The sequence below is a fragment of the Triturus cristatus genome, chromosome 2_2 (assembly GCF_964204655.1).
Source record: "Triturus cristatus chromosome 2_2, aTriCri1.1, whole genome shotgun sequence".
Classification (NCBI taxonomy): Eukaryota; Metazoa; Chordata; class Amphibia; order Caudata; family Salamandridae; genus Triturus; species Triturus cristatus.
Window position 1 is genome coordinate 755,412,231 of NC_140582.1, and position 24,489 is coordinate 755,436,719.

General features: G+C 46.1%; 1 protein-coding gene across 4 annotated transcripts in view; it reads right to left on the bottom strand.

Moving 5' to 3' along the window:
- The window catches only part of SLC7A2 (solute carrier family 7 member 2), a 445,257-nt gene that overhangs the window by 392,669 nt on the left and 28,099 nt on the right, over positions 1–24,489 (bottom strand). The window contains exon 1 of one of the 4 annotated variants that reach the window (XM_085642007.1): positions 8,718–8,849. The exons of the other annotated variants lie outside the window; for them this stretch is intronic. The gene's annotated coding sequence lies outside the window, so the exon portion shown is untranslated. Of the gene's footprint in view, positions 1–8,717; positions 8,850–24,489 lie in introns of those variants that run through there. 4 annotated transcript variants of the gene reach the window in all.

Genomic DNA, 24,489 nt, shown 5'->3' on the forward strand with positions numbered 1-24,489 from the left:
TGCTGCAAAGGGAGACGCAGCCCATGGTCATTTTGCGAGGTGAAAGAAAAAAAAAAGTGAAATAAAGTGCTGCAGAGGAGAACCTGCACAGGGGAAGACAAAGTGGAATGAGAGGATGCCAGCCCCACCAATACGGCTTCCATACATAATACCACCTCACTTGAGGCAGAGGCTATGAGGAACAGAGAGCATAGGTGCTGAGAGCCTCACAAGCCCCTGGTGACCGACTAGTGCCACTGCTGCACTGGAACAGTGGTTTTACAACAATAGCACATCTCGTTTTGCAAAGCAGACTGCACTAGAGGCTGAAGCAGCAACAGCAAAGTACTAGTCAAAGGGGAAACACACCCTCACTGGGCCTTCCTAACGGTTGTAGAGGGGAAGAGACTGAGTCGTTACAGAGAGAGCCTAGATGCAAGGGATAGAGACAATGCATCCCTTAATGAATGGCACAGCACCAAGCAAGTGTGCAGCAACACAGGAACAGCTGCTACAGTTCTATGAGAAGAAAAGACAGCCAAGGAAGCTATCCCAGCAGTGAAGAGGAAACTGACCGGACTAGGAAACAATAAAGCTAATGAAGACACAGCGCGCAGAAGAAACCCCCCAGGCTGGTGGAGAGAAGAAGAGACCCCCAGGCCAGTGGACAGAGTAAGAGTCCCCCAGGCCGGTGGAGAGAAGAAGAGTCCCCCAGGCCGGTGGAGAGAAGAAGAGTCCCCCAGGCCGGTGGAGAGAAGAAGAGACCCCGAGGCCGGTGGAGAGAGTGAGAGACCCCCAGGCTGGTGGAGAGAGAAGAAGAGACCTCCCAGGCCGGTGGAGAGAAGAAGAGACCCCCAGGCCGGTGGAGAGAAGGAGAGACCCCCCAGGCCGGTGGAGAGAGAAGAGACCCCAGGCCGGTGGAGAGAAGAAGAGACCCCCAGGCCGGTGGAGAGAAGAAGAGACCCCCAGGCCAGTGGAGAGAGAAGAGACCCCAGGCCGGTGGAGAGAGAAGAGACCCCAGGCCGGTGGAGAGAAGGAGAGACCCCCCAGGCCGGTGGAGAGAGAAGAGACCCCAGGCCGGTGGAGAGAGAAGAGGCCCCAAGCCGGTGGAGAGAGAAGAGTCCCCCAGGCCGGTAGAGAGAGAGAGACCCCGACCAGGAGGGAGAGAGACACCCTGATGCCACTACCAATGTCTTCAGTCAGAGAATTACTTACCCTGGAAAGCTGAAAGTGTAGTGAACCGAGAGAAGAAGCCACGCAACAGTGACAAGCTCTAATGAGAAATGCGAGCTTTGTGGCAAGTGATCACTACAGCGAAGAAAAGCAAGTATACAGCGCCACTGCTGCCAGAGCAGAGGCAAGGAAAAGAGGAGACGGAAGGGCGATTACCCGCCATCTACAAAGCACCAAGGAAATCCCCAGAAGGGAGAGGGGCCCTGTGTGGCCCGAAAGCAGGAGGAAGAGAGATTGTAATCACCCCACCTGCCCCTACGTCGCCCAGCAGTGGGCCACAGATTATTCAGAGAGTGCCCCCAATACTGCCTTACGACTGTGGTGTGCAACAGTCCGTTGCAGGCAGGAGGAGAGTCCAGCACTCCGAGTGGCGCGTCACCACTACTGACGCAAGAAAAGGGAGGTACTTACCTCCCACAGCAACCCTAAATTATAGCCGTAATATACGGATCCCTCAAAGCACGCCTACTTTCACTACCGTCCCTGAAATTGGCGGACGCACCTTTGAAGACGCCCCGTCCTCTCTGACAGGACTGGACCAGTGAGAGTTTGGTGGCGGGAGCAAATGCAAAGCTCAGAGAACAAGACGGAGTGAGTAGGAGATCCGTACCAGTTTGCCTGGCCTTCTCGCCACATCTTCAGAAAAGCTACGGAGTGGAGAAATATAGGACGGTAACGGTCCTATTACAAGAAAGCAGACGACAACTGGCGCGCAGTGGAAGTCAACAAAGGGACGCCGTTCACCAGAGTGCACCTTCTAACACACGCCAGCCACTGGGGTGTGGGGACGTCATTTTTCTCAGTGACCGTCAGCCACCTGTCGCCGGCTGCGTAAAGAAAAGGGCATCCCTGTTCTACTTACACAAATGCCTAATCAGAAGAGCTGCACCAAGTGTCCGACGAGTATCATGACTGCAAAAAAATTCACCAGTCATCCCTACTCACTGCCAGTCATCACTAAATGTTTTGCGAGTCGTCTCATGGCATCCACTCCATCATCTGTCATGTGCATCACTACCATCCTTGCGGCTGCGTAAAGAAAAGGGCATCCCTGTTCTACTTACACAAATGCCTAATCAGAAGAGCTGCACCAAGTGTTCGACGAGTATCATGACTGCAAAAATTCACCAGTCATCCCTACTCACTGCCAGTCATCACTAAATGTTTTGTGAGTCGTCTCATGGCATCCACTCCATCATCTGTCATGTGCATCACTACCATCCTTGGAGCATCAAGTGCAATAACTGGAGTCCTACACCACTTGCCAGAACAAGCGATGATCCGAAAATACAGTGACCATCTGTTTAACCGGCGCATGTCCTGATCCTGGTAGCGAGAGCATGTTTCTGACCAAGACACATCCACCCCTGAAGTTTGCACGAGTGGCGACACGGTGGCTCCACAGTCAGGGCCCATATGCAGTCCCGGGGCAACTCATCCAAGGGGCCTCCCAGAGCGTGAGAGATGGACTTTACTGTGCCCCACCAATGGATTCCAGGAAGTAGCCAGGCCATCCAACCGAGAATTTCAACAGGTCACAGAATGCCAAGACTGTCTTCAATGGATCAAGCGACACAATCGTCCGGTGTGTTACAATGGACTCATCTATACGCTCCTGATGCACCCATGTTTGAACAAAAGGACACGAATTGCATCACAGCAAGAGTACGCTGGACCGATGAACATCACGTAGGTGGACCATCCCTCAACTGAAGCGAAGCTGAGAGGTCCGGATATCATCATCACCGTGTTCGTCCCCAGATATACCTGGTTAAAGTATGGACATGTGCCAAGACGTCCGGGTGCTCCCAGCTGCACCTGTCCACCGCTGTCTTGCGAGCTACATCTCTGAACTGTGAGACTTCTTTTATTTTAGTTGTTTTCTCATTCCTTCCCATAGGTTGAACTTTTGTTTGTTATTTTTCGTTTTATTAAAATTTGGGAGGAATGTTGTGTCCTGCTGGACACAGTCTAGTGTTTCTGCCAGCCACTCCCCCGAGGGCTGGCCCACACACACACCCCCTCACCCATCCAACACGGACGTCACCAGTCAGGTGACCCCGCTAATAAAAGGGGCCGGAGTGCACGTGCTCGTGGCTAGTCACCAATACAGTATTCCGGCGTCCGTGTGGTCCTTCCAACAACATGTGGGCCTAGGGCCCAGAACATAACACTACAAATACATATGATAAAAACAGCATAACCGCACCTAGAGGCTGTCTCTTTTGAATGTGTGAAGATTCACACACATAATGCAGAATGATAAACGTCATTAATCAAAATGATTATATTGTGAGCAGCATCGGAAACAAGCTGGAAGATAAAAGACATTATTCAATGAGGGTGAACTCTTCAGCAGGAGGGGGGCATGGGGCGAGGAAATCTTGGCGACACTAACATTTATCAATTTCTAGAACAGCTACTGAAATCATGTTTTGGCACCAAACAAACACCGCGTGATTATTTTAAATACTTAGATGACATTTTAATGTAAGCTTCAAATGCTTGTTCTACAAAGCAAACCATGTCATTCATAAATCTTTCAACAGGGGCCTAAGTGTATGTAAGTGTTTCATCTTGTGTCTGTAGCCATTGCCTGAGGTGTTGAGAATCTCCATATAGGGTGAGCCAAGGTCAATGCCTGCTTGTTAAGCTGTACAATAATTCTGATTAGATCTAGTCTGGAACCAGACTGGTTTGCTCTGAATCAGAGTTTTTCGGCCCGTATTACATGTAGTTATTCTCTTGACTCATCTTCTATGAGACCTCGCCCTGTAATACTTTTAAGTCCCCCCCCCCCCTTATCTGGCTGGTTTTACCTATTCTGCCCCCTGAGAAGGTGTGTCCATAATTAGGGTATTCACCGAAAAACGCGTCGGGGATCACGACCGGAACACAAGACCCAGAATGTTTTATCAACACAGCAGTTGTGATCTAGTGATCCACAAGATAATACGGAAACTATAGATATCTGTTGCGGCATCTAACACATAAACATATACAAGTATTTAAGAAGGGAACTGGATGTTGGTCCTGGTGCTCCTTTAAAATTCTGTTTCCTGATTCTATTGAGTCTTTTTGTATGCTTATGGATGTGTGGCTGGAATGTGACCTATGGGGTTTGACTGAGAGTATGACTGTTCTCTGGGGGGGTTTGTTGGGTCTTTTTGTATGCTTATGGATGTGTTGCTGGAATGTGACCTATGGGGTTTGACTGAGAGTATGACTGTTCTCTGGGGGGTTTTGTTGGGTCTTTTTAATGCGAGGGTGCGTTTGTATGAGTGTCTCCATTTTTAGGTCTCGCCTGATCCAGCGCTTGCGCTGATCTGGCCGAGACATTTTGTATACAGGCTTTTCAAAGTGCTGCCGTGGCCTAAAGCTTCAGTGCACGTGAACGTGCACGCACGCAGCGCCATGTGTCTTTCCAATCGCGATCGCGATCACTTTCACTTTCGCGGCCGCGTCTTCATGTGCCAGGCGGACTGATCACATTTCAGTTTTAACTAGGACCTGTTTAGACAAAACATCTTCCCTGCCCAGCACGCACCACAGAAGCCGAGGTAGAAGTTCTGCTCTGGGTGTGATTTGAGAAGAGAGGTTCTTATTGTTTTGAGGTGCTTCTTGCTCTTTTGATCTGGAATGGTCCGTGGCCATTGTGAATGGAATTTTCTCTCGAGTTTATTATGTTTCTCTTTGCCGCTGCTTTTGTTTTCGGAGTTGAGGTAATGAATTGCACGCTGGCAGGCAGCGCCTTTTAGAACTGTTTGCTTTCTGGGCAGAGTCCTGCCGCGGCGTTGAACTTAAGCATAGCCCGAGAGCCTGCTGTATTGTTTGTATTTTCCCATACTGCTTGCATCAACTTTTTTTCCACGCATGAATTTCCAACATTTTTGTTTTCTCTGAGTAATGCGCACTGTTACTTCCTTCAGACAGCAAGCAGAGTTTTAAAGGATTGTTTCAAGGAGCCCGTCAGTTGTTGACACACCGGAAGGTGAGGGAACTGTTTGCTTGCAGTTACGGACCTTCGTTTGGGGTTTTTAGTATGGTATAGGCGGAGCAGCAGAAGTAGGTTTCCGTTCTGGACTTTAATTCTTCCGAGCTCTGGGAGAAACCCCGAATGGACTCTAGGTATCCTGCCGCACACTACTGCACGCCACACACTGCTGCATTACACACTGCTGCATTACACACTGCTGCATGCCTCACACTGCTGCACGCCGCACACTGCTGCACGCCTCACACTGCTGCACGCCGCACACTGCTGCACGCCACACACTGCTGCACGCCACGCGCTGCTGCACGCCTCACACTGCTGCACGCCGCACACTGCTGCACGCCACACACTGCTGCACGCCGCACTCTGCTGCATGCCACACTCTGCTGCATGCCACACTCTGCTGCACGCCACACACTGCTGCACGCCACACACTGCTGCACGCCGCACAATGCTACACGAAACACTGCTGCACGCCGCACACTGCTGCACGCCGCACACTGCTGCATGGCACACACTGCTGCACGCCGCACACTGCTGCACGCCGCACACTGCTACATGCCACACACTGCTGCACGCCACACACTGCTGCATGCCGCTGCACGCCACACACTGCTGCATGCCGCACAATGCTGCACACCGCACACTGCTGCACGCCGCACACTGCTGCACGCCGCACACTGCTGCACGCCACACACCGCTGCACGCCACACACTGCTGCACGCCACACACTGCTGCACGCCACACACTGCTACACAGCTGCACGCTACACTGCTGCACGCCACACACTGCTGCACGCCACACACTGCTGCACACTGCTGCATTACTCACTGCTGCACGACACTGCTGCACGCAGCACACTGTTGCACGCCTCACACTGCTGCACGACGCACACTGCTGAACGCCACACAGTGATGCATGCCTCACACTGCTACACGGAAAACTGCTGCATTATACTCTAAAACTTGGGTCAGAATTAAACTCTCCAACACCGCAGCAACAGAGAAAATAAATACAGATCGGGGTCTAAAACAAGGGTGCGTGCTTGCTCCGCTCTTGTTCAACCTGTATACCGCTGATATGGGCCAAGCCTTGACAGGAGCAGCACTGGCTACGCCAAGGATCGGGGACACAAAGATACAGCTTATTCAATACGCTGACGACTTGGTACTCCTAGACCATACCAAAATAGGTCTACAAAAAGCCCTGTCGGCTTTGGCAACCTACAACGTGGCCCACAAGCTGGTGGCCAACCAAACTAAATCCAAAGTTGTCATCTTCGGCCATTATCCAAAAAAGAAATTAGCTAGATGGAGCCTCGGCCAGTTGACATTGGAAAGTGCACAAAAATATAACTACTTGGGCGTCTGGCTCACAGAATCAGGGCGGCCGTCTGCTCAATTGCACAAAATCCAAACGAAAGGGAAATGCATTATTTATGCTCTTTGCAAACTACAAGCCACCTTGCACAGCCCAACCACGACGGCCGTCCGGAGAGTTTTACGTGCAAAACTAATGCCCGCCCTAACCTACGCCCAACTAGCATTCCCCGGAAAACTATCGAAAGAACTGGAAAAAATACATTGCAGTGCCCACAAAAGGCTGTTCCATCTACCTGCGTGCACCCGCAACACATTAGTGCGCTTAGAATTCTCTTTGAACCACCAACTACTGGAAGAGCTGGCCTTTCTGTGTAAATACTATTTTCTCACAACAGCGGCCCAAGAGAAATCTATGAAGGCGGTTTTAAAACACATTTTCTGTGTACCTGGGAACCCATGGTCAACTGCACTCGCAGCCGGAGCAGACCAGCTTAAACTCGCCCTGGAGTCCTGGAACCCCAAGATCATTAAGTACTCCGCCATCAAGTGCACACTCAAAAAACAAGTTCGTATTCACTCTCGCGCCTTAGATCTGGATCTATTGGATAAAAAAGGCCTGCACGAAAGCCAAACCTTGCCACAAAAAGGGTTCAACTCTAAACCTCACCTTACGCAGGCCGTGGGCAGAGCAGCCTTACTCAGGATCTTAGCATCCAGATTACACCATCTGCCACTTCAAGAAATATATAACACTAAACTGAGAACATTGATGAGCAAGGGCTGCCGGCTCTGCGATTACAAACACGAGTCACTGGCTCACCTCCTATTTTGCTGCCCCGTCTTGCGCACAGCCTGCAGTTTCTATCTACGGCCAATTTTATTACAACTGGGTACCCGCACAGCCAAGGAGGCGATTCATAAATTATACACATTGAACACAGTAAAAGATATGGCCTCGTTTGGCAAATTCATGCAACAGACTCGAACCCTGCTGACGACTCCACCACTTGGAGCCTCAGTCAACTGCAAGCCTGCCTGATGCCCATGGACTTTTAGCTATTGTCTTCTTTTATTAGCTGATATTTTCTGTTTTATGCTAAAGTTTTATGTTATGGTTTTAAGTAACCAGCAATAAATACTCATTCATTCATTCACTGCTGCATGCCGCACACTGCTGCACGCTGCACACTGTCCACACACTGCTGCACGCCGCACACTGCTGCACGCCGCACACTGCCGCACGCCTCACACTGCTGCACGCCTCAAACTGCTGCACGCCGCACACTGCTGCACGCCGCACACTGCTGCACTCCACACACTGCTTTTATGCGAGTTTATGCTACTGACATTGTAAATGACAATGTCTTTTATTTGTTTTAAAACCAAAACATAAATAAAAGGCATTGTAATTTTACAATGCCAATAGCTGGAAGTCTTATAAATGTGAGACCTATTGCATTGCAAATGCTTGTTGTATTTGATCCCAATCATCTATTCAATGATTGTGCTTAGATTTATTGTATGTCATACCAAGTGTTGAAATGGCATCAGAGTGGCCACCCTAATTAAGCCAGGCTCTCTAGAAACCTCTCCTACTGACACTAGCTCAAGGAATAAGAAGTATTTATTTTTCGAAAAAGGACCTTTTCTTTATTCGAAATTTACATATCTTAGGGCTGGTCTGCTATACCATGTACACCTGCTTTGCCTGTTTTCATTCTCTCAAAGAGTTCCCACTAGGGAGGGAGAGGCTGCCGTCTTAAGGGAGACAAATGACTGCAGAAATTTGGCACACCCGCTACAACTGGGATGACTAAACTGTCTTAGCCATAGAGCGGCCAAACTTAAAATTAGACCCTTAGTCCAGAGTATCTCTCAGATAGTTCGAAAGGGCAAAACCTGTGATGCCGGTTCTTACATTTCAAAATACAATAAAAGCCTCTGTCACAGCCAGTCCCCTGCACTTCAAGTAGGACATTGACCACCAGAAAGTGTGTATTTTGGTGGAACCTTCATTGTAGGTGGCTTGCAGGGATTTTTAACAAGGCGTGCAATACATTGGTTACATTGCTAATAAGAGGCCGCCAAAACAATTCAATAGAAAATCATTCAAGGAAATGATGCAAATATACATTCATAGTCTACTGCCTTCATGCGTCATCATTGGCCCTGCTATAAACACCCATTACCTGAGAATAGCGCCAAGGACCCCCGGGGTGAAGGCATGCGCTAGAACTCTGCCTGTTTCGCTGATGTTGGCTGCAACTATGATGCTCACCGGTGCAAGAGAACGGCTGGTGCTCTTTGTTAAGCTCATTCCCTCTGGCATTGGAAGCCCACTAAGCTTCAGTGACATTGCAAGGGAGACATACAAAATAAACATGGCACACCTATGCTTGGACCCCTCTGCTTCCGTCGCATGCACAAAACAGTATGGCAAGAAGAAATAGCACATAGAGCCGCACCTCACAACACAACAGCCATTACATGTGCACAGCTGTCTTTCGAATGCACAGAGCAGGGCTGCAACAGCTGCAGTTGCTCTCCCTTATATCTATGTATCTACAAAATCAAGCTATGAAGCAATGGACCATTCTGACTTTTCCCCACCTACATGCTGGTATGGAGCCAGTGTGAAGGCAGTGGAAGGAGAAAGTTGCTAATTGACTCCTTTTTGGGTAGTTACCCCGGATCTTCATTTTTTGGGACTCACATACAGGCAATTCTGAACTCTAACACTTGGACACTACTACCCAGTGCCCAATGTATGTGCTCTCACCCCTAAAAAGGTCGAAATTGGCTTAAAACCCCATTTGGCATATTTAATTTTACTAACAGGCCCTTGTCTACGTTATAAAAAACTGCATCTATGGCATGTAATAATTTACATGCATGAAGCACTATCTTGTGACATCCATGTTATGACCGTGAAAACATGACACAGGCCTCCCACAGGCTTAACAATCTACTTTTAAATGCTAAATCAGTCATATCAGAAAATTACCTTAGTGCCCATAAAGTAGGATGCAAAGTGCCTAGAAATGGTGCTTGCCTATATTAATGTTAGCATGCACCTACAGTGAGTAAATCACCAACAACTATTTTCACCGTATTGGGGTTAGAGGTTCCCATTGGAAATACTGGTAAAGCATGCTACATCACTATTTCCCCTCTACCCAGTAGTAAACAGCCACAAAAATGTTCAAGAACCTTTCCTGCTTTTAACAATCCAATTCATTGGTGACGTCTGTTCTGTTCTTACTATTTAGGAAATATAACTTTTAGAAAAGGTATATGTACTTGCCCGAGCCACTCTAGGTGAATTAGCATTAGTCTGCAGATGTTACCCTGGCTCTAATTAGGTGTAAAATTCCTTCCAGTAGCCACACAATAGATCACCTTTATTGACCTGCTGACCTGAATGGGCTGGGGGGGCCCATCTGAGCTCGGCTGCATATTCAGGGTGGTGGCTGCTGCAACTCCTGTTGGCACAGCAGTCAGCAGTGAGTGTCAACTCCTGCCTGTCTGAGGCACGTGTTAAACGTTTGCACCTGTGAAAGCGATCAAACAGGCAAACAGGAGCAGATCACAATTATTGTGTATATCCTGTGTATGGTTACTAAAGGACCCTGCTTTGTCCTATTAGACGTCTGTTTCATTTTAGCTTATGTATCCAGGGCCTGCTGAAAACTGGATTTTAGTGTTTGATGTAGAGTACTAGTGCAGCAAAGCAGAGTAAATTGCACGCATACATGAGGAGAGGGGAAAACGTAAAACCTCCAAAAGGAAACCCATATATCACAAAACGGCTATGTAAAATGAAGAATATATTGAAATGGACGATCTATACCATAGAGGCTTGTCATATGTATACAAAGTATTGATTTTGAGTAAACATGGGGGACCTTGGCATGACAGAAAAGTTGCCCCAGAAAGGGCATTATGTAATAGCTGAGAATGTATTAAATGGAGCTCTAGTTACACTTGTGTGTTCATACTCTAGCAGTGTATCACTGATTGAGTGATTATATCAGGTTTTACTCAAGCATGCAGAAGGAGGCATGCCCCACAGCACATAGGGAGGCCGCTTCAAATGTGCGCCATTCATGTAAAGAGGTCGGTACAGCAAGCAGCCAATTTGCAGGTTGAGAAATATTTGGAAGGCGCTAAACCCAGGACCAGGGTATTCTCATTCTACTCCCTTGTGCATTCACTTCAGATAAACAGCTTACTCATTACATTCCAAGTCACTAGTACATGCAGCAGAATAGCTTTGCACAACCCTCTCTGATCGAAACCCACTGCTCTCAACAGTGAAATGAGATAGGCCTGTAGCACATATATCTTCCTGAAGACTGTTGGCTACGTGGTTACAAGAAGTAGTATTTAGAGGGGCAATAGGCGAAGTTACAGACAAATATTTTAAAGAAAATGAGAATGTGGTGGGTGACATAAAGACTCAGTGTAAAGCATTTATGGTGTTACTGAGGAGGGAATTCATCAACAATATCCAAAGGGGTTAATCCAAGTGAGTGAGCCAAATGATCAAGAAACTTAATACTCTCCAGACGGAGATGGGGAAACTAGAAATGTTGAGTGTCTAAGATGGAAACCAGGACATAGAGATTGCCAAGAAATGCGAGATTTGGGCAGCATCAAAGGTGCAACTGAGAGACTTTGACTATAAATCCTTCATGAACAGGTCACATGCTGAAGGGAACATCTGGGTCTCTGTTGGCAATGCTACTGTGAAGTGAGCACAGTTGAACAGAATTGAACGCCATACATAACGACAAAGGTAGTATAGTTTAAACTTAAAGCGAAATCAATGACATCTTCGAATCACATTCTCAGCAGCTCTAGGCTGAGGTCGCGACCCCGGAGACTGCCCTGATTTAAGATTACTAAACTGCAGTTAGATTTAATCCTCTCTGGAGGGAATAGGATGCATGGATCTTTTCACCAACCCGACCACAATTATTTCCCAAGACAAGAATAGAATCAAGAGTTTGCTCCTGGCAAAGGCTGTTGAGTGTAGAGCCTACATTGAAGGTAGAAAGCCCACAGTTTGCGCTTACAGTATGGTAAAGACAGTAGATGGCATGGAACCATACCTTACTCTTATGCACAATGCACAAAATAGGTTTCTATTTACTCATTTTAGGCTCAACCTTATACATCACTCATTGGCGGACCCCTCTGGTTTTACCGCTACAGTTGAGCAGAAGGGTACCTGCGGCTGCGATAATAAATCTCCGCAGGATACCCTTCATTTTGTTTTATTAAGCCCTTTTTATTCTTTTCCTAGGCGTCGCTTCCTAGTAAGAATATTAAAAAACGGCAAGTTCAGACAAGTCAAGGTTGCCTTATTATATCTACAAAGGGCTGAGAACCCACTGGCCCTTGTATGTATAATAAAGTTCTTAAGGGTTGCTTTTAGATTAAGAAACACTAGAGAGCAGTTTGGATCAAAAAGGGCTGAATGTATTTAATGAAAATGTTTTAATCTGTAAATGCACTGAATTGAATGTGGGCATGTTTTGTCTTTTTTGTACCTTTATGATATTTGTTAGATATCGAATAAAGGTTTGGAATATATTAAAGTAAAAGGTCAATTAGCCGCATATGGCACATTAACTGCAATTCTGATTTTTATATATATTGTGTTTAATTGATATTTTGTGTAATAACATGTCTGTTTTTATGCGCTTTTATGATTGTCTAAATGAACAGTTGATACACAATATGTTTTTTAAATTATTACTTTGTGCAATAATATGTATGTATTTAAGTGTTTTTATGATTGTATGAAATAGCAATCGAATTAAGCTGTTTGACTTTGACTATGTATGTGTTTTACTACTGTAAAAATTGCCTGAGTCACTTCCTCAGTGTGACGCCAGAAATATATTCCGGCATGGTGCACAACAGCTTTGCAATTGACCATTAAAATACTTTTCAACAGTTATTATACTACTTTCCTTTAATCCTCTCTCTAATGAGTGGGGAGAAGCACTTGAACAGTCAATAACAGTGTAGGAAGTTTAATAACTCATACGTTCAAGGAGCAGAAAGAAATTACCAGGCTTAGACAGCCTGGCAAATTTCTTCTTTGAGCTATATGCAGCCCATATGTGCAGACGATTAGTGGGGCAATTTAATAATAGCAGAGACAAGAGGATATGCTCAAAAGTTTAAGAGAAGCATTAAAATGGTTCTTCCCAAGCAGAGCAATGACCCTCTAGATAAGGAATTGTACCGCCACTCTCTTTGCCTAATTCAGATTAAGAATGAGTGAATGAAAATAGTACTCGTAAAGCGCATAGTTGCTCAGACCGAGTATCCTGGCATTAACTCAAACACTATTCATAAAATGAACCAATGCAAAGTAAATCAATCAGGAAAGCCAATAGGGGGGGGGGGGAAACAAATCAGATGGAACGGAACAAAGGACCTTACACAGCAAGTTAAATTAAGCAGTGATACAATGCATCTAGGGCTGAGACCAACCAAGTTTTCAGGTTCTTCTTAAAATTGGCTCATTCTACATCAACTGAAAAGAACCCAGAAGTTGGGTCCAAACTTTAGATCCCAAGGTCACCAACAATTTGCCTCCTGTAAATTTAAGCCGGAATATAGGAGGTTTTAAAAAGTTAGCATTTGAAGGTCTGAGGGTCATCTGTGTCCTAAAATAGCAAAACCAATCAGATAAATATTTGGGGCCAGGATTATGACAGGACCTGAAAACCATCACCAGCGATTTAAAAAGTACCCTCTTATGTATGGCAGTCAATGCAACTCTTTGAGTGCTTTGGGCTCAGAACTATGTCTGGGAAGTCTGAGCATGAGTCTAGCGGACAAATTTAGGACAACCTGCAGCCTGTGAAGCAGTTGCTTAGAACTGCCTACATAAGGCTGTTACAGTAATCAAGCCAAGAGATTATGAGTGCAAATGCCACCATTTTCCTTACGGCTAAAGGGAGAAAATTAAATCATTTTTTTCTAGATTTAATCAGGGACACACAAGTGCTCGTAACTGACAACACTTTTGGCCAAAAGTACAGAGCATTATTACATTTTACACCTAGATTTATGGCCACCTCATTGGACGTGGCAGAGAGGGCACAGAGTCCGGCCAACAGATGGTGGGGGAGAACATGTTGTGCTCCCCGAACAGGAGTATTTCTGTTTTGTTGTTGTTGCACTTAAGATGGTTATTTTCCATCTATCAAATAATGTCAGTAAAACAATTCTTAAAGTTTTGTTCAGACTCAAAAGAATTTATGTCCAAAGACAGAATCAATTGGGTGTCATCAGCGCAGGAGGTAGTCGAGATACCAAATGAGCTGATCAGCGATACCAGAGGGGCCATGTAAATATTAAAGAGAGGGGCTGATGGAAGAGCCCTGTGGTACACCAAATGTTAAGAAATTGCTCTTCTGAACTGCCCAATAGATACCACTTGCCTCCGCTCAGCAAGAAAGTATTTGAACCAGAACCAAGCCTTACCAGTGATACTGATTTCAAAAAGCAGCTGAAGGAGTACTGAGTGTGAAATGCTATCAAATGCCGCTGATAAGTCCAGAAGGATCAGGGAAGCATTATGGCCATTGCCCAGCGCCATTTTTATTGTATCGGAAACCTCCAGCAAGGCTGATTCCGCAGAGTGTCTGGGCCTGAAGCCGGATTGACAAGGGTGAAAAGCCTTGGAGTTTTCCAAAAAAGTAGTCAATTGATCACTAACCATTTTAAATAAAGATTTTGATTAATACGGAAAAGAGAGAGATGGGCCTATAATTGGCCAGAATCGAAAGGGAGGTTTAATGACTGCCGGTTTCCAACTTTCTGGAACCATAGGTAGAGAAAGTGAGGTATTTAAGATGTGATTATTGATCGGATTGAAATGATGATAAGCGAACAGGTAGATCAAGAGGAGAGCCTGATTTGAAGGAGAGAATAGCATGCTGTGATTGCAGCAATGAAATAGGCTGAAAGGCTGCTAGAGAGGAGTTAGTGAGCAGAACAGCCTGACCAAACACCTTGATGATGACTCAGTTGGAGGCAAAAAGCCCCAAACCCCTTTTGAATTGTTACAATTCTTTCTTCCAAAGATTTTGACAGCCTGTCACAAAGGGATTGTGACAGAAGAATATTTCTTGGCTAGGCTTAGGATGTAAAATGGACTTGGAGATCTGAAAGATCTTCTTAGGGTCAAATTGGCAAGCTCCACTTGAGTAGTAAAATAGGTCTTTTTTACCTCCCTTATTAATTTATGATAGGTTTTCACGGTAATTTTAAAAGTGCTTAAGTTCTGCTAAGTCCTACTGAACTGCTAAAGTCCAGACCAAAATATTGGGCACTCGACTTCTCCCCATGCTTCTGACCATGATACACCAAGATCACCCAGATCAACTGACTTCATACTGGGATGGAGCACATTTCCAAACCTACAAATCTAATTTCATGGACCGTCAAAGAGCTCCAATAGCCAGATTAGACATAGAAAAGGCCTTCAACTCCATGGAGTGGACTTTTTATGCTATTGATGAAGGGATTCAGTCCAACCGTGGTGGGATAGATTAAGCGGCTATATCCAGAAATCATGGCCAGGATGTGAACCAGTTTGCCCTACCCCGGGGAGTGTAAGATTAAGAGAAGTATGAGACAACAGTGCCTACTGTCACCCCTGTTGTGTTGTTCGCTTTAGGCATAATTAGTGAAAGCTTTGGTGGCATCGAGCACACTATGTGAATTGTGTTAGGTGAAGAACATTGAGCAAGAGCCACAACCAAATTCTTGATGGTCATGAGGCATTGTTTGAGGAGCTACACTAAAATAAAAGGAAGGGTCCTAGAGTATGCCCCTGAGATCCTATTTAAATGTCAGATGCAGTGATCTAAGCACCAAATAAAGGTGGTCTAAGAATTGTGGGAGTGTCTGCCCTTTGAAATAGTGGGAGACTTGTTCTCTGATAAGATGATGTAGGATTTTGAGGAAGTGCAGGAGAGATTTAAAATTCCATTGGAGAAATGTGTTACCTTCAGGGGAATAAGCCATGAAGTTAAAGTCATTTGGGAAACAACCAATGCAGAGCTTCCTGGTGACAATGTATGACGGACAATAGTCACATGGTGTACACCCTTAATATTGAAGCCAGAATATCGAAAGAGGCAAATAACGAGGACTAAATACTGAATCCAAAATATTGAATGGTGAGTAAGTACAGATTATCTATACCTAAATCAACAACTATGTACCTTGACAATATATATATATATATCATCAAGGTACATAGATGTCAAGTTAGGAATAGTAAACCTATACTTCTTCCATAAGCATTACTTTTCGATACTTTTGTCTTCAATATTTTGTCCATGATATGCTTGTACCACATTATTTTTAGTCTTGATATTTAGTAGTAAAATGTAGACACATGTGGAAAGGGGAACCAGATAGTGGCGTACCTATACTCGCAGATAATGGAGACACTGGGTACATCCATTGATGGCTTGAAGACACAATAGGAGGAAACTTTAGATAACGACATAACTGACACAACTCAAGTAAGATCCATTGAATATGTGACTAAAGTATCAGGAATAGTAGTTTTAAATTTAAACAATTTTGCTGTGTATTTCACACCAGTGAGAGTGGAAAGAAGGTTTGTGCCTGGGTAGCTGCCCCAAGTGTCATTCACATATTGCAGGGCTCTCCCGTGTAATTTGGGAATCTCCTATGTAAGAAGTTGGATTGTTAGTTGAGGGTGTAAGTACCCACCTCAAGTTATACTCCCATTCCTTGTCAGGGTGAACCCTTAAAGCCACTAAATTAAACTGAGCTCAACACCCTGGTAGCTATGGCTCAGAGCAGACAGGCTTAACTTAGAGGCAAAGTCTAAAGTATTTATGCTGTACTAAAGCAGTAATAAAGTTGAAACACAAAACAATAAAAAAAAATGAATTACAAAAAGAGAATACAGTTAAATAAACAAAATAACACCAAAATAACAAAAATCTAATAAGGGGAACCAGAGTTATGAAATGCTTAATGTTTTGTATAGAAATATCTCCAGGAAGCACAAAATGTCAATGATAGTCAATGGTCAAGTTAGAACAGGACCAAGGCACAATTTGACGCCACTGGATTTCTAACCATGTTTGTCCTGGTCAAAGATTTTAACTTCTGACTTTAGACCTTTATGTCCCAATTCATCACAGGAGTACATTTCTGAAGACCACCAGTACGCCAGGGGAGGCACTTAGAAACGAGTTGGCTGGATGTTTTCTTGGTTGATTTTTTTTAAACACATGGAAAGTGAATAAATATATATTTTTTTTTTTTACAAAGCTACAGACTTGTAGACTTGGTTATTCCCCTAAACGTCGTCTTCTCTTTATCCTGACACTATGACCATCCCCCCTCAATCCCCCTCCTGGTTTCGGCAGGTTGAGTATCAGCGCTGGGACGCCCCCGGGTAGCTACGCGCTTTATAAACCCTAAAATAAAATAAAATAAAATAAATACTGTTAGACCTGACATCCTTGGCGTGAGTTTGTCCCCTATCTTTTGCCTCTGCTACCTGGATTTTTGATGCTGTGCTGGATTTCGTTTTTGCTGGTTTAGATGCTTTGGACACTCTGCCACTGCTAATCAGTGCCAGAGTGTAAGTGCTCCCTGTGTAAAATATCATATTGATTGGATATACCTGATTGGCATATCTGTATCACCATGAAGTCCCTAGTAAAGTGCACTGTGTGTGCCAGGGCTGGTGATGACAGATGCTACGAGTGGGCCTGCAGCGCTGATTGCGCCACCCACATGAGTAGCCCTAAAATGGTGTCTCAGGCCTGCCGCCGCAGGCCTGCTTGCAGTCCCCGGACTGCCATGTCCTCCTGGCCAGTGTCCACACTGGCCGGGCCTAACCCTTCCCTTTTTATACACGTCAGTCATCCCAATGGAAGGCCCAAGGTACCCCCCTGGGCAGGGTGCAGTGTATGTAAAAGGTAGAGCATGTACTAGTGCAGGTAACATGTTCTGGTAGTGAACAACGGCCATTTTGTGTGTTCACTGCTGCAAGGTTATCTTGCTCCATAGGCTAACATGGGGGAGGCTGGTGCCAATGGCTATCCGCCTATCTTCTCATAGGAGCAAGATAAGACATGAGTGTTTGATATCCCTGAGCTCAGCATTTAATAACACATCTTTTAGGAGAGGTTGTTTTTAAATCCTGAGTTGGAGAATAGTACTTTTTAGAGAGTAGCTGTTCTCTTGTCTGACCCTTCTGTGTGCCTAGGCGTGCTTGTGGATTGACGGTCTGGCTTGAGAGTGACAGGGGCTGGGGATCCCCCAGGAGGTTGGCTGAGTCAGCCCTCTGCTGAATGGCGACATTTGCAAGGAGAGTGGAGGGAGGAGATAGCACCTGGGAGTGAATAGGGCTGTACCTGCCTGCCACACTACTGGCTCCACCTCCTGCTGGGCGGCTGACGACTCTGCCCCTCACTCTGAAAAGAAAGCAGAAGCCAGGAAAACAAAGTGCTCCCGCAACACCCAGAACTGGATCAGACCGGGCTCAGGACCCACCTGCACAAAGACTTCAAAGACTTTTAGGGGTATAAGTAAAGGACCCCTGACAACAGATTTTTAGATTCTACCATCAAGAGGAACCTCTGCTGAAAGACGGACCGCTGAAGAACTAAAGGAAGATTGCCTTGCTGTGTGCTCTAAGGGCTGACCTGTTCTGCTGTACAACTGAAGCTGAGGAGGAGAAGGGGTCTTGCTGTGTGCTGACTCTACCCACTTGACCGAACAAGACTTTGCTGTGTGCTGTGTCTTAAACCGAATCTCCAAGGGCCTGAGAAGAGCTGGCCTCCTGTTTCGCAACCCAGGGATAGAAAGGTTGCCCCGGACCCAAGACTCTGCTGCGTCCCCCCTGCGCTGCTGTGTGCTGCAGGGACCGTGGACTCAGGGGTGTGGAAATTTTTCCAAAATCTACTTGGCCAAGGGACAAAATGTTTTACCAATCTACTTGTCCTGGGAAGGTAACTGCTTGCCCCGCCTATTCCATAAATTACTAAGGGAGGTCTGCACAAAGAGAACCTGCAGTGCAACATACTTTGCAATATATATTTCAAGTGCAAGTCCAATTATACAATGCATGGTCATGCACTCTTAAATGCAACTGTTGTAGGGTGGCTGTACAGCATGCGTGCAGATGTGTCAGTGTGCACTGCACCCAATTATCAACTAATTTGCATGTAACACATTTTCATGTTAAGACAAATAGTACCTAAAGGCAGAGTGCAGACTTATAATTTACTACATTTCTGGAAGTGTTTTTGGCACAGACAAGACGTTGTCGAAATATGAACCTATAGGATAAAAGGGTGTTCTCCATCATAGGGCGAACTCATAGCTGTCCAGCTTCAAAAATACTCAGATGTGATGCTCTGATAAACTTGTGAATGGGAATAGCTGCACTTCTTGGCAGAGCTTATGAACGGTTCATGGGGCAGCAAAATCAAGTAGCAGATGTGCTACGGCTCACTGAGGAAGGATACTTAAGTACAAATACACAAAAGGAAGTAATATAGGCAGTTAAATCAATCTCTTATTTTACACTTCTGGTCAGGTGTGGTGTGTTTATATTATTGTGCACTCACCGCTACATCTCTACATTCTTCTCCCACACAAAGAGCATATGCAGCGCTGGCAGTAGCAGTACAGGGTTCTCTCTTGCATATAGTAATGGCAGCAGCTGAGTAAGCTACCCTAACATGAAAAAGTGAAGCTCACCAACTGATGTTCAAGTTTGTCTCTCAGATCTGTAGGACATGTAGCAGCAGTGATATCTTTATACTCACACAGCTGGAAAGCAAGCGTTGGTCTCACAGAGAAGGGAAGGAGTGTTAGTTTGAAAAGACAGTAAATCTAGAAGTGCAGAGCTGAGCATCATTGAGACGGGGGCTAGTGAGTAACTGCAACCACTCAAAATGTCATGTCACACCTAGCAAGGATGCCCAGGCTCAGTCACAGTAGAGTTGGAAACTTTGTCCTGACCTCTTGGATAGTCAAATGGTATCTGGTGAATGAAGTTTGTTTATTCTTCAGCAGATTTAGATCCAATAATAACTGAACAAACACCCAAAGCGCCACTACTTTATTTTACTTTCCTCTCATGACACATCAGGGCTGGTGGCTTAGTGGACTAATGTGTCCACTGTAAGGCTCTGTGTTTGACCTTATGGTCACAGGTTCAAATCCTGCTGGCTCCACTTAGCCTTTCATCCTTCTGAGGTCGATAAAATTAGTAACATTGAGTTGGGTAACAATAAACAAATGTTATTCAGTGCCAAGATACCCTTCTGGGTGAACATGTGCTTTAAAAATGCACGTTAGGTTATCAAGCCAGGACACAGGCGTAAACACTGAGGCTCTTGCACTGCATGTGGTATAAAGTCCGAGTTCAGGATTCTTTCCTTTCACCTTTAAAACTGGGAAAGCTTCAGAATCTGCTTCATCTGTGAAAGGAAAGCACCATGCTTGTCATGTGAGCCTGGTGTGGGCATTTAATTTTTGCAAAGGTATTGGAGTGCTTTTCATGAGCACCAGTTACATTACAAAAGGTCATGAGCATTTTTGTTTAGGCCAGAGCAGATTAAGTGATCTGCCCAGAATCACAGGATGTTTAGCAATGCTGAGACTTGAACCTGGTCCCCAAGGTTCAAAGTCGGCAGCTCTGGCTGTAACTGGGGAGTAGGGAGCTGGGTGGGTATGTGTGTGTGAAGGGCATAGGGATGGTGGTTGGTAAAATGGTGGGGCAGTCCCACTCTCTCTTTAAAATAAGGGGACTCGTTGCTCCCTTCTTTCAGTCTGGAGTCTATGACAGGAGGCCCTCCGCCTACCTCTTCTCCTGCCCTGCTCTCCAAACCCCATGGCAGCAAGTCCTGAATACTGTATTCAGAGGGCAGTGTGAGTGCAGCAGTGGTATCAGGCACAGCCTGCGAGCTGTCTGCTCAGTGGTTGAAGTGCATTAAAAAAAAAAAGTATGGGAACTGTGATGCTGCATGAAAAGGGGGAGGCAGGGTTAGAGAGTCTGGGGGGGGTCAAAGTAGTGGCTAAAAAAAACAAATATTTTCTAACTTTTTGTGGTCTTTCACCTTCAGGTAACTACATGTATAATGGACAGCTTTAGTTGAAATGAAAGTTACGTTACTCAGTGGGATATTATGAAACCTCTTAGTTCATGCACTGACCAACCCATTAACATTTAGCACAACAGGCAGAAATCTCTCTGAAAGACCGTCCTAGGCACTGGCACCCACATGTGCAGACAGCACATGCATCTCTATGGAACGGTGACTGTGCAGGTTTTGCTGCAGAGTTCTGATGCTAGCCACAAGTAATCATCTTGCAGGACACTCAACTCCACCAACTGTCAAAAGAGCCGGGCCAGCCCTGGATTACTTGGGGTAGAGGTGGACGCTGTGAGATGCCTGTACACAGGGTCTCTGCTGAAGGAGGTTCTGGTCACCGCAGGTGAAAGGGGCAATGACACAGCTCTTTATCCGCAGGGGCCTGTCCTGGAGGAATTGATTCCACCTAGTAGTGACACTGAACCAGTGTCAATGTGGGCTTATGACCCTGAGATCTCCTGAAAATCATTTCTGTAGTCAGAATGAAAAATAATCTGGATGGGCGTGTGAAGGCATCGAGAGGGATTTTGGGCTGGGAATGAGGTTGAGGGGCAGCAATAGGGGGGGAACAACAGTCTAAACATTCTTAATGTACCTCCAACGTACCCAAGCATTGAGGGCTCTTTGTCTAAATAGATCATGTCACAGGCAAACTATGACACTTTCAGATTACAGCCTCCATTCCCTGTAAGAGGACAGCTAAGGAGGTCGAGAGTATGCTGCAGTGATTGGTTTGTAACCTACGTGCCAGATAGGAGTATGGTAGTTTGGTAGGCTTTTGCACCTGCTACCACATACAAGGTAAAAAGACCCCTGCAGTTCCCCTGCTCCGACCCCAGTGGGTTAGATCATAGGAGGGGGATTTGGGGAGGAAGAGACAGGGCCGATGCGCTTGCAGCACGTGGCTGCAGGCAGCACTCACGATCCTCACGAGCCAAGCAGTTTTTCAAAAGATAGTTAAACAGACACATGTTCCAAAACATAGCAGGAAAGAAAGCATGAAACATTGGCCCGTGAGAGAAAAATAAGGCGAGGGAGAGTGAATGAGACGAATAGTGTTACTCATGTCACAGTGTGTGCAATGTGAGGCACACACACTCTATTGATTCGGGACCCTGGAATTTCAACATCTTTTCGTCTTTACATATATTATATGTAACAGCACACAGCGGCTCACTGTTCACCACCTTAATTCTCATACGGGCAAAAAGTAGACTAATTCGATCACGCACTTTGCAGGTAACAGATAGCAGCTTCTGTCCCTAAAGGAAATTAATATAAATCACCCATCCGCCCCATCACTTTTTTTTGTTGTTGTAGGTTCTTGGTAGTTTAATATTTACTTGCTAGCAGCTCCTTATTCCTCATTCTTTACCTTTATGGTGCACACAGCCAGGTCTTCTGTGAGTTGTCAGGCTTTTTCTCCTCAAGTTTAGGGCTATTCCTCTCCTCAGTTGGAAGTCCAGCAGCTCTTCCTTCAGGGCAGGAAACAACAATAGTATTTTGAGAGTCCGAGGCTATGTCTGAGCCTTGAGGGCACCCTGGTCAATCACCCGTTCCGAGGTGGGATCCAGTGCTCCTTCCAAATCCACAGCGAGTACGAGGAACTGGCTCCGGGAGACCAATCTATTCAGTTCTAGGGGGCATTGGAGGGAAGCTGTCTTCATCTGTTTGCTTCTCTTGCCCCAATCGCCATCCAGTTCTGGTGTGTAATGGAGCCGGCCTGTTTTTCTTCACCCTGCAATCATCGTTTTCATTAAACGGCTGCAGAATGAGGCATCCGAGGCCAAACTGTTTGTGGATTACCGTGGGGCAAAGAGGGCTCCGAGGCAACCCGCGAGGAGGCACAGCACTCCGGCTGGGGCGGTACGGGAAGGAAGTGAATGCGAGGGAGGGAGAGGGAAGATGGAGAGAGAAGAGGAAGAGAGAGAGCAGACAGGGACAGCAGATAAAGAGAGAGCTAGTGAAAAGGAGAAGAGAGGGGGGCAAAGCAATAAAGGGGGCAGAGAGAGGGAGAAGCAGAGGGAAAGAGAAGGGAGAAGGGCTAACGCAAAGAGGAAGAGAGACAGACAGGGGGAGCAGATTAAGAGAGTAAAAAGCAGAAGAGAGAGAAAGAAAGCCGTCCCATCAATTTTCAAATCCACCAGCTGTAATGGGCAATACAGGGTAAAACAAACATATTGCTCATTTGCTATAATGCTACCGTGTGGTTTAGCTGAGATACTGATCACGGGAATTTGAAATGTTTTCAACCCGGTACAATTCCTTAACGCCACATTTAGTATAATATGAGCCGTTGCATAGCAGACCTCCACTTACAGAACAGTCAGCTCCAAACCCCAAGTTAGCGCGCTCGGTTTTCTCTCCTGGATTCTGAACTGAGCACTAGAATAATACCGTTATTTTCACTGCAATCCGTTGAGCTCTCAGCAGGATCTTTGCATTTTTTTCCTTCGCGAGCAGAGAGAATACAGTTAACTGTACTCCTACGCCCCGCCCCCTGGTGCCGCAAGCTCACTTGGCATTAACTGGGTAACATTAATTACACTCTTTCTCCTCACCTCTGTCTCAGGTCGCGCCACCAGCACCAAAATATTTCTGCTACCCTCGTGTTAAAATTGAGACAGCTTCCTCGTGGTTCTGCATGTCCACCCCATTAAGCTTGAGAAAGCGAGACTACCGCTTATTGAGACTGACTTTCCAGCCCCCCAGCCAATCACTGGCGAGAGCCCAGTCCTGGGCTGCTAGCCAATCACAGGCTTCAAAAGTGTCTCCGGCTCTCTGGCAGCCTTTCTGATTGGCTGCAAGTCCCAGAGTGCTCCGACCTGTATTATGCATGCGGTTTAATGTCTACTTGTCCATCGGACAAAATAGACATTAAATCTTCTTGCCTGTGGTAAAAATCAACATGGCTCGGGCGTCGGGCGATATGATTTCCCCACCCCTGTGGACTGTTCTACCAAGCTTCTCAAACATCTGCCGGTGAAGTGGGCGGGCTGCTCTCTGCCTGGTGGAGAGTACCGCGCTGATCCGGGCCTGACACCGGTTGCCGCATCCAGAAGACCGACGTGCTCATCGGCACGTGCCTTGCCGCGACCCGGAGGCCTGAAGCAGACCAAGAGTCGTACTTCCCTGCTCTACGAAGCCGCGCTGTGAGTGGCTGACTCCGGTGACGTCGACATCGTCACTGAGGGCTCGTCGAGGGAGTTGTGGAAGCCTTGCACCGAGCAGCCAGAGGAGCGCTCTGTACAGCGAGTGCAGTGACGCCGACGGAGCAACGTAGTTGCCTAAACAACCAGAGCCTACGAACTGATTCATTCTCAGTGAGTATCGAATCACACAAGAAACTAGAGACTATCGTCTTAGAAGATCCCGACCAACCAAGAAAGCGAATAGTGTAAACCTGTGATGCTTGATTTCAACTGCGGAAACTAGATAAAGATATATTATTTTTGATATAACTCACCTGTGTGGTTTAAGTTTGTGGTGTGCGGAGGGGGGATCATTGTGGTGTCTACGTGCAAATACCTTACACATTGCCTTGGGGATAAGCCTGTCTGCTCGAGTCAAGCTACCTAGAGGGTGAGCAGGGGTCATCTACCGTGTGTGTCCTTGTACCCTGACTAGAAGCAAGGGTCCCTATTTGGTCTAAGGTGTATACCTCTGCCAACTAGAGACCCCCAGATCTAACAAATACCTTTCTGGCTGCACCATTCCACGTTATTATTTTAAGAGGCACTTAGCAAATCACAGGGTGGCAGGCAGGGGC